The sequence below is a fragment of the Apium graveolens genome, chromosome 6 (genome assembly GCF_009905375.1).
Source record: "Apium graveolens cultivar Ventura chromosome 6, ASM990537v1, whole genome shotgun sequence".
Lineage (NCBI taxonomy): Eukaryota > Viridiplantae > Streptophyta > Magnoliopsida > Apiales > Apiaceae > Apium > Apium graveolens.
This window is the reverse complement of record NC_133652.1, coordinates 252316202-252328541: the sequence shown is the minus strand read 5'-3', so window position 1 is coordinate 252328541 and position 12340 is coordinate 252316202.

Sequence of the window (12340 nt, the reverse complement as noted above, 5' to 3'; positions counted from 1 at the left end):
TTCACAGAATGCGTTACACCTTTTAATGGCTTAAAAGGCTTGTAACGCATCACCGGAATGCGTTACAGGGCTTGTAACACATTCCTGTAATGCGTTACAGCCCGTCTGTTATTTTTAAATTTGATTTCTGGGAGTTTCGTAACTCCGTTTTGGGCGTGTAATATATCGTTCGATTTGTTTTTCTGAGACGGATCTAATGGAGTGATCAAATTTTAGTTTATATAAAAGTTTTGAACTGTTTATATTTCCGAAAGTGTTTTAAAGCTGTTTTTTAACTGTTTTAACTGTTTTTAAATGTTTCATGTGATACATAGAGATGTATAATGCTTAGACCAATATGCTAGATGATGTAACATGCCTACCTTGATGTTTATTCATATTTATATATGTGATATATGCCTAGTTTATCATGCGATGATAGATTTAGGTGAACTTAAATGAACATAAGGCGCTTGTTAGACAATCTAGTATAGTGAAATTGTTTCATAACCTTAAGAATAATATTATGAATACAATCATGAGATTCTTGTGTTTATGAAACACGTAATTGAATATGAATTTTCGATATGAGAGAAAGGATGATTCTGTCAACAACAGATTTCTATCTGTAAGAAAGGGTTATTAAGTGACGCCTCTTGACAATGCTCCACCCGTTCTGGGAATCATCTGATTATTGATTATTGATTTGAAATATTTAATTTAAAAGGAAGAATCTCTTTATAATATGATTATGATTGTAACATAATATAATCCCTCTAAAATTAAATAATATCAAGTAGTAATTGGCCAATGACACAACGGGCTTGTGTCGGTCATAGCCTTCCAACATGATAGAAAGTAGTTCTTATTTTTGAATCATTGTCGGTTCATGCTACAGCCGAGGGCTTTGATTTCGAAATAAGAAATACTTGTCTATTACATAGAGATGTGTACGTTGAATTAGAATCTAAAGGTCGGTACGTGCCACAGCCGTGGGCCGTTGGAGACTGATTCAATTGTACGGAATGTTGGGTTAGACTTGACTTAGAATATTGAGTTTGTCGTGCCACAGTCGTGACTCAAGTATTCAAGAGGCTAAAGTTTGATTAGGGAATAACATTAGATGTAATTGACACGAGTTGTCTGCCTATTAAACATTACATGGCGGTTCGTGCCACAGCCGGGGTTGTGTAATGGAATGTAGGATCCATATTCCCACTAGCATTATGAATGCTTAATTTTTCACGTAGGGGGTTGAATAAGTTAGATAAACTAGTGGGAACCACTTTTGAATAAAGACCCGATTCATATAGTGTTTTAAAATGAAATCGAATATTTGCTAAGTGTTGTTATGTGTTTATCATTTACAGATTTACAACATACATTATGTCTTCTGCACTATCACTCAGGAGCATACTGGATGCTCACAAGTTGACTGGTCCGAATTATGCTGACTGGCTTCGAAACTTGAGAATTGTTCTCAGGATTGAGAAGTTGGAATACGTGATTGACTCACCTAAGCCTACTGAACCTGCTATTGATGCACATAATGATGAACATGTTGTGTATCGTAAATGGGTAGATGATGCAAATATTGCTCAATGCATCATGCTAGCTTCCATGAACATTGAGCTACAGAAGCAACATTAGCATATGGATGCTCACACTATCCTCATGCATCTACAAGAGTTGTATGATGTGGCAGGGAGGACAGCTCGATATGAGATATCGAAGAAGTTGTTCGGTTGTAGGATGTCTGAGGGATCATCTGTGAATGACCATGTACTTAAGATGATCAATTTGATTGAACGTCTTGGACAACTTGGTTTTGCCATGGATGGGGAGCTGAGCCAAGACTTGGTCTTGCAATCGCTTCCGAGTTCGTTCTCGCAGTTTGTTGTGAAATTTCATATGAATAAGTTGGATGTCAGCCTGCCTGAACTCCATAACATATTGAAGACTGCGGAATCGAATTTCCCCCCTAAGAAGAGTTCTGTTCTTCTAATTGGTGAAGGTTCCAATCCTAAGAAAAGGAAGAGGAACTCTTCCAAGAAGAAGAAAGTAGGTGAAGAAAAGCCGGTTCCACTAAAAGCTAAAGACCCCAAGAGCAAAGTTGTTTGCTTTCACTGTAACAAGGTGGGGCACTGGAAGAGGAACTGCAAGGTTTACCTTACAGAATTGAAGAAGAAGAAGGGTAGTGAGACTACCGCTTCTGATTCAGGTATGTTCATGATAGAAGTGAATATGTCATTAAATCAAATTTCTACTTGGGTATTAGATACCGCCTGTGGTTCTCATATCTGCAATTTGTTGCAGGGACTAAGGAGAAGTAGGACTCTTGAGGAAGAGGAGGTGATTCTACTGATGGGAAATGGAGCAAGAGTTGCTGCTGAAGATGTAGAATCATTTCATTTAGATATGCCTACGGGTAAGACTATTGTTTTTTAAATAATTGTTATTTTGTTCCCTCGATTGTGAGGAATATTATTCCCATGTTAGACTTGGCTGGATTTTTATTTATTATTGAGAATAATGAATGTTCTATTCTTAGAGATAATATTCTTTATGGACGTGGTACTTTAAATAATGGTCTGTATGTATATGACATAGAGCATGATTTACTTCAGATTGAACAAACTAATAAAAGAAAAGGGATGATGAAAATCTCACTTTATTGTGGCACTGCAGTCTCCATTTAGTGGACATAGAGAGAGGGCTGCAGATTTGCTAGGATTGGTACACACAAATGTATGTGGACCAATGTCTACGCAAGCCCTGGGTGGATTTTCATACTTCATTACTTTCATAGATGATAGATCTGGATTCGGATATGTGTTTGATGAAACACAAGTCTGAGGCCTTTGAAAAGTTCAAAGAATATAAGTATGAAGTGGAGAAACAACCAAACATAGTATTATAACCCTTCGATCAGATCGAGGTGGTGAATACTTTAATGGAGTGTTTCTAGATTATCTCAAAGTAGATGGTATAGTCTCCCAATGGACTCCTCCAGATTGGTATCTTAAAGGAGAAATCGAACTTTGTTAGACATAGTTCGGTCCATGATGAGCTATGCAAATCTTCCAGTATTCCTATGGGGTTACGCATTGGAAACCTCGGCATATTTACTGAATAAGGTGATTTCCAAATCTGTTCCTCAAACTCCGTATGAGATATGGAAAGAAAGGAAATCGAGTCTTAAACACGTTAAGATTTGGGGATGTCCAGCTTATGTCAAGAAAGTTGGTCCAGATAAGCTGGAATATCGATCCATAAAATGTAGTTTTGTGGGATATCCTAAAGAGACTTTAGGGTATTACTTTTACACCGATCATCGGGTGTTTGTCTCCAGACATGCTACCTTCTTGGAAAAGGAGTTTATCCTTGAAGGAAACAGTGGGAGCAAAATTGAACTTGATGAAGTTCAAGAAGCACAAACTACTACGGATCAAGTGGAAACACATATTCTGACTGAACAACCTTCTGTGGAACAGCCCATTCGTAGGTCAGGGAGAGTGTCTCGCCAACCTGAGAGGTAATATGGCCTTGTCATTGAGAATGACAATGAGTTGTCGATCATTGATGATGACGACCCTGTGACCTATAATGAGGCTATGAGTAGTGTTGACTCAGAGAAATGGCATAGTGCCATGAAATCCGGAATGAAATCTATGTATACGGGATACAAAAGAATGATTAGAGCAGATGGCCAGGTGGAGACCTTTAAGGCCAGGCTTGTGGCAAAAGAATTCAAACAAAGGCAATGGATTGACTTTGATGAAACCTTTTACCTGTAGCCCTGTTATAATCAGTTCGGATTTTGCTTGCGAATGCTGCTTACTACGACTATGAGATCTGGCAATTACCCAGATGGTTTTCTTTCCAAGAGAAATGAAAACCTAGTATGTAAGCTGCTGCGAACCATATGTGGTTTAAAGCAAGCTTCTCGTAGATGGAACATCCGTTTTGATGAGACAATCAAAGAGTTTGGTTTTATGAAAAACGCAGATGAACCATGTGTCTACAAAAGGGTTAGTGGGAGCGCGATAACATTTCTTGTGTTGTATTGAATTAGATTTGACACATATAACAACGTAGCAGACCCACTCACAAAGCCACTTTCTCAGAGTCACTTTGATCGTCATAAAGACAAGATGGGTATTAGATACCAGAGTGATTGGCTTTAGTACAAGTGGGAGATTGAAAGGAATATGTCCTAAGTCCAATCATGTATTAGGATTTAGGAATAACTTTTTATGTAATCTGTTTTGATTTCATTGATATTAATAAAAGACTTGTTTTGTTTTATTACGGGCTCTATCTATTTAAGTGTTTAAATAAGATATACCATAGTTTAGAGTAAAGCTTTTTATGGATTATGATGAGATCATAATAGTGAGACCTAAAAGATGATAACTCTAAACTTAAATAGTTCCTGATCATAGGATTACTAACTGGTAATTAATAATCCGCAAAGATCGGTACATACTATGATTGCTTCATTATGAAGGATGTCTGTTCTCATAGACATTTGTGTGGTGACACTATAGCTAGTATGTAGGTGCTTATTATAGAATAAGTTCACTGAACATGACTCGCACAGCTGAACAACTGATGGAGTTCACTCACGTGTCAGCAGTTGTTCACATAGTGATAGTTGTACAAATATCCTTAGACTTGAGGTTATCATAGTCATCTTGTGTACACTGAACTATGCTTTGGTTTAGTTCTTAGTCCCCAGGGACAATTATTAGGGATCTACTGGGTATAGGAATTTGTACACGAAGATAGTGTATGATCAATAAAAGGATCTACCCCTTCCAGTGAAGGAAGCGAATGTTCAAGGCTGATCCACTTATGCTAGTTCAGGAATCTCTGGCCAGAGTGAATGAAATTAGAAAGGAGTTTCTAATTTGCATAGAACTAAGCATAGTAAATGGTAAGCAAGTGATTAAATTAGATAGGCTTGACACGAGATCCATGCCTTGTATTTAATCGGGACATTGTAGGGTAGAAGGAGTTTATTGTACGGTAACTATTCACTGAATAGGTTCTTGGTATTCTAAGCAGTGAATTCATATTATCCGGATAGTCGCGATATGCTGAGAAGTATCCCTCACGATGTAGAATAAATGTGATTAATTAATTAATCATATTTAATAAATTAGAGAATTTATATAAATAATGATAAAATAGTTTTATTATTATTTATTTCTACTACCGGCTTAATATTGAACCTACAGGGTCACACCATAAAAAGAGAATGATTTAATGGTGGAGAAATTAATTAATAATGGCTAATAATTATTTATTTGTGAAATAAATAATTAATTGGAAAATTTAATAATTGATTAAATGAGATTTAATTGATTATAAATTAATTAAGAAAAGTTCTTAATATATTATTAATTAATGATTAATATGTTTTTACCACGATTTATATACTTTTATTTGGATTTTGTATGTGTAAAAGTGTTTTACCATGCCTCCGCTGCGATTAAAATCCAACAAAGAAAACAATCTTTGTTTGAGTTCAGATGTTCACTACAGTACAAATTAAGGACATTACAGGAAGACACTGATTTTACAGAAGAAATTAAGACAAGGTTTAATTTTAAACAGAGAAGAATAATGATCTTTGAGTGTACATATCTATCTAAAATGTCTATTCAGGACATACTTTTGAAACTTTCTTTTTCTCTCCAAGAAAGTTGTCCACACTCAATATGAAAATCACATATCTTATATCTTAAATTTCTTCTTTCAACTAAAACACTTGAATCCATTTTCAAATGTTTCCAAAATCAAGTGACATAGTTCTTCAAATTATGTTCACCATTGTAAGTCGCTAAGCACGCGCTAATAATTCACGCAAGTATACGCGTTCGCAAGTAATATAGAATCTTTTCTAGTTCGTTCCTACAGAGACTAGCGTTGGTTAACGATTTAATCTATGCACTTAAGCAACAATGTATGGTTATTATTCAATGCTAAGACAATAACAATTTGGGTTGTTATAACTAAGAATTAAGCTAACAATTATAACTAAGGGAATAAGATTGATTGATTAACATATATGACAACATGGGATTCTAACTTCATTCAATAGCCTTATTGTTCTTAACCTTAGCATGCGATGGTGATGACACTAATCAGATAACACGAAACTGATAAATGCCAACTTTTGTTGCACGAGTACCATACTACCAGACATCCACAAAAGAGATAGAAGTTAAATAGACACCAATTATATTGAGACCCTATATGTCTATAGAATATGACAACATAACGGTTTAAGCACAAGTTATCTATCATGATTATATAGGGCAAGTAAGATGGGTAAAATTACCTACAAATCATGCATAACAATAACACATGAACCTATGCTAACATGGCAAGTTCTAAATCCTTAAATTCACTGTCGCTTCATTAAGAATTAACATGCTATCTTATAAGTTCGCGATTCTTATAAGACAAATAAGCACAACCAATACTAGGTTATCATACAATACCACACACTAAGGTATCGAAATAATTTAACTAAAGAAATCCATAAATAAATCCTATAGAACCCCACGATAATGATTAGCCCATAATCGGATTCATCATCTACGTGGGTTCCGATGAAAGCATGGTATAACAAACGTAGTCTTTATACTTAAATAACAAAACCAAGTATGAAACAAGAGTAAAGGTTCACAAGTAAGAAAACTAGCATCCAAGTTACAACTTAAAACAAAGATTCACAAGTAAAAACAAGATCTTCTTCATCTTTGTTGAATCATGCTAATACGGTCTTCTTACGAATATCCTTGCGCTCTGTTATGTCTCTCTTATGAAAGTGTTCTTATTGAATATATATGGCAGCCCTAATCAATCTGGAAGTCTCCCCAATTAGAATTGCATTAGAACCAGGATTCAAAACTTTCACACCGGCACGGCCGCGCGCTATCACAGCGCGGGCGCGCTGTCATTCTGGAATCCTGGTGCGGCCGCGCGCTATCACAGCACGGGTGTACCGTCCTTCTGGGAAAAACTCAGATTTCATCTTTTTCCTTGCTGCTTCGAGCCGGCTTTCCACGAGCTTTTATTCCAACACCACATTGACACCATATTAGCACCAAATCAATGCTAATTCACCTGATTACCTAGATAATGTCTGAAATGCAAAAACACTAGAAAACACATTAAAACACTTAATAACTTGAGTATAAATGCATCAATTCAAAGCTTATTAGAGCATAATAAAGTGTCATAAATGCCACTCAACATACCCCCAAACTTGAATCGATGCTTGTCCTCAAGCATAAACAGACTCAAAGAACAAGAAACAAAAATGCATGAATGCAACTATATGAATGCAACGTTCCCAATAGAATAACTCAACCACTCAACAAGCAACACAACAACTAATGCAGCTACTCACATAAAGATCAATTAAATCATACAAATCAACTTACAAACTAGAGACGTGCGTGTGTGCAGATGCTTACAGATATAATATCGTAACTAGATCGACAATCATGATTCACTACTTATCGAAACAATCGTAAGCTTATAAATAGAATAAAAGCTAGACTCAAAATAATTTATAACACTTCAATTCTTATATCGGAGTTTTATACGGATTCATGCTTTTATTCACAACAAAACAAGACAAGTATGCTTATTTGATCGTGCAATGAGTGAGGTCCATAAAAGACTTATACAATAGTACCCATTTAGCGAGCGTTAGGTTAGCGGATCCCAGACTATAAAAGCCTTAGGTCACTAGGCACAAAGTCCCCTAAGAACTTAATAACTCGAGTACTAAAGAGCCCACTCGTGATCAATTATACGTAACACTTATTCTCTTTTTTTTCTTTTCTTTTCTTTTTTTTTCTTTTTTTCCCAACTAATTTCTGAATGAGTGTGTTTCGCTCCATCTCATTCAACCCTAGACTACTCATATAAATATGAGCCGGCTACTAGCCATTTGACACCTAGCAACACAACTAGCAATGAAATCCAATTTTCTCCAAATTTAAATATCCATGTCTTTTATTATTAAGATAATATCCAAAATTCTAAATATAAACAAGCAATTAAACCTCGACAAACAAACAAACCATGACTATGATCTAGCACTCTAGCAACCTATAAGACTTAGTGAAATACAAGTGTCTCTAGCATGTAAATCAACTTAATATGACTCAACATCTCTAAATATGACATCACTATACTAGCATCAATATCACAAGTCAACTGGAAAAATTATCTAAGGTATCATGTTACAATACAAATGGATGAAAACTATATGAACAAAATAACATAAAACTATCAAAAAAAATATGACAAAATATGCAACTATATGAACTAAACTATCATGAATATGCAACAATATGAGACTCACACAAAACATATTCCTTCAACTACTACCCCCAAACTTAAAATATTCCCTATCCTCAGTGAAGGTAATAGTAAAGAATTCAGGCATACCTAATCAGATTCAGGCTCCTCACCCTCAATGGGTGGAGTGTCAGGTGTGTCCGAAAGCGGATACACGGAATCCTAACCAAGAACTAGCCTCTGGATATCAATACCGGTGGCTCTGAAAGCTGTCCCAAGTGACTGGATGAGATCAAGTGCGAACCTGCTATTGACGCATCCATCATCCTTGCCAAATGCCTGTACTGCGTCATGCTCATGCCATCTCCCATATCAGTTCCTTCCTCCTCCTCATGTGCCTACTGTGATGGCCCTGCCTCATCTCCTAGCTGAGATCTCCTTGCAGTCCTGCTCGCCTGAGTGGCCCCAGCAGTTGGCCTCCCACCAGGTAGGTGGTCAAAAGTATAACCAAGCCCCTTCAGATCGGGCTTGCCTCCATCCCATTCTTGCATCGTAGCCAAATTAGTGATGTCAATAGGAGCACTCGGGATCTGTAACTGCTCGTGTGCGGGCCAATGAACACCAACTGCCACACACAACTTCATCACCACAGACACATATGGAATAGACCCCGTAGTACTCCCCATCAAGAACTTCAGAATCCCCTGATAGATCACCATCCCCAAATCTATATAATCGCCCTGAAAAATGCCCCACAACAGTCGTGCACGCTCTACAGTAATCTCATGCACATGCGAAGATGGCATGATGTTAGTACATATAAAAGCGTTCCGTGCACGGGCAAACCTGTTTATTCTGGAAGTCGGGAACGTAGAATACTCGGTCGTGCCCCTCTTGATCTTCTAGTGAGTATCGGGCTGGCACAGAGTAGCAACAATAAGATCCAGATCAAAGTCTTCTGGAGTCTTATCGTTCCAGGTGTCATGCCTGGGCTTCCTCGCGGGCTGCTCAATCGCAGTCTGGATAGCCTATGCACTATACTCCACCGTCCTTTCTCGAAACACCGTGAAGCCATTCTTCTTGGCCTTGGCATTCGCATAGAACTCGTGAACAACACTCATGGGCACAGTAGCGGGTGCCTCGCAAATAGGAACCCAACACATCTCAAGAATCATCTCTAACAGCTGACCATCCTTCCCTGATGGCAAAAAACCTCGTTCCTTGATGATTGGCTTCGAAAGAAGCCTAGTATACTCCGCTTCAGCCTCGGGAGTAGAGAACCTTGGCCTTACACCACCTACACTTGATGAATTGGTGGTGCTGCTGTCAACTTGTGTTCTTTGTCTCTTGGGTGCCATTGGAAGTGAGTAGAGAGAATAAGATTTGTGTTTGAGAGAGAATTTGTGTTTAAGAATTTATGAATTGGTGAAGAAGTTTGTGTATGAAGTGTATGTATATATAGGTGGTGAAAAGAGAATTATATATGGAATAGAAGTGGGATTTGATTATGGGAATAATGGGAGTAATGGGTTTGATTTGGAGAGAGAATTACGGGATGTGGTGGAGTAAAATTCGGTTAGGAATTAATTTTGGAACAAAATTCCCGTTTTCCCCTCTTAATTGCCTTTTATTTTTTTCCTGAGTCGGGACATGGCACGGCCGCGTGCTGAGACAGTGCGAGTGCGCGCTACTTCTGCCAAATCGGCGTGTCCGCACGCTTTAACAGAGCAGGCACACCATGTTTCTGTAAAATTAGCGCGGCCGCGCGCTAGGGCAGCGCGGGCGCGCCAAGCTACTGAAGTGAGCTCTGAATTTTTATCTTTTTCTGTTTTTTTTATGATTTTCTCTTTTCTTCTTGCTTCCTCTACTTACTAATGTATAACAAATTTGGGTTGCCTCCCAAGAAGCGCTTCTTTTACGTCGCTAGCTCGACGTAGAATCTTGAGCTTAAACGGACAATAAAATGACACAAACCACCTCGCGGGGTGTCGTGTCACCATAGTAATGCTTCAACCTCTGACCATTTACCTTGAATGCCTTGTCCGGATCATTCTTAAAAATTTCCACCGCTCTATGTGGAAACACAGTTTTGATTAGGAAGGGCCCTGACCAACTTGACTTCAACTTCCCAGAAAAAAGAAGAAGACGAGAGTTGAATAAGAGAACTTGTTGCGCCGGCACAAATGATTTGAGCACTAGACCTTGATCGTGCCACCTCTTGACTTTCTCCATATACATTTTATTGTTCTCATAAGCTTGAAGTCGAAACTCGTCGAGTTCATTCAACTGAAGCATCCTCTTCTTTCCAGCCGCATCCAAGTCAAGATTCAATTTCTTCAAAGCCCAATATGCTTTATGCTCGAGCTCCACAGGCAAATGACACCCCTTATCATAAACCAACTAAAATGGCGACATTCCCAATGGAATCTTATATGTTGTTCTATATGCCCAAACAGCTTCATCCAGCTTCAAAGTCCAATCTTTCCTCGACGGGCACACAACTTTCTCTAAAATGCGCTTGATCTCTCTGTTAGATACCTCAGCTTGACCATTTATTTGAGGACGATAAGCCGTGGAAATGCGATAATTCACATTATACCTTCTCATCATAGAAGTGAACTTACGATTACAAATGTGCGACCCTCATCACTGATTATGACCCTTAGAGTTCCAAACCTTGTGAATATCTGCTTGTGAAGAAAATTAAGCACTACTTTTGCATCGTTCATTGGCAACGCCTTAACTTCCACCCATTTTGACACATAATCAACTGCCAACAAGATATACTAATTGTTACAAGATGAGACAAATGGCCCCATGAAGTCAATTCCCCAAACATCGATGACTTCAACCTCGAGAAGCGCATTAAGAGGCATCTCATCCCTTTTGGACATATTACCCACACGTTGACATCGATCACATTTCAAGACAAACTGGTGAGCATCTTTAAACAATGTCTGCCAAAAGAATCCTGCTTGAAGAACACGAGATGTTGTCTTTTCTCCACCATAATGCCCTCTATAAGCCGTTGAGTGGCAATCTCGCAAGATCCCCCCCATTTCGCTGAAAGGAATACATGTCCTGATGATTTGGTCAGCTCCTTGTCGAAAAAAAAATGGCTCATCCCACATATACCACTTCACTTCATGTATAAACTTCTTCCGTTGAGCAGAAGATAAATCGGGAGGCATGATATTACTCACTAGGTAGTTCACAATATCTGCAAACCACGGTTCTTCTTCTTGCACTCCAAACAACTGCTCGTCGGGAAAAGACTCATTTATTGTTGTGTATATGTTGTGAACTTGATGATTTCATTAACAAAACACCTTGGTAGATTTTACTTAGTGAAAATGTAGCACTCAACGGATAAGGATTATAGTCCCGACGGATGACTCAATATAGTCCCGACGGATGATGATTTATTATCCATCGAGTGAGTAGCTTATGTAACAATAAGTCTGTAGCACATTTCTGCATACACATTGTTTAGAATCTGTAGTAGTACTTAAGTCATGTTGACTTTAACTAGATATGCAGAATAGGTTGATTAATTGTACATAGATGATGTCTTGTAATTCTGCATAAATGAAATGAAGTCTAGTGCCTGATTGCTATCCAATGGATAAACAACAATGAATTCGACAAATAATCAACAACCCGATGGATGATCATTAACTCGACGGATGATCATAAACCCGATGGATAAAGAATTCAAATATCTGTTGACAGTGACAACACAGTCACATGCGTCGAGTGTATACAAATGGAAAGTGGTAGCCTATTCAACTGGGTTTTCGAGAACAAAGAAGCATTGCCATTTCCATGCTATTATGAAGATATTCAAAGATGCTGGAATAGAGTAATGAAGTAGCATAGTATTAGACTTGATAGTTTTTGTTTAATTATCTTGTCTTATTGCTTTGTAATCTTGGTAATATATAAACCAAGAAGCAGCAAATAGAACAACTAACAAACTAACAAACCAAACAACCAAGAGAGAAACATTTGTAAGCTAAATTCTCAGTATTTC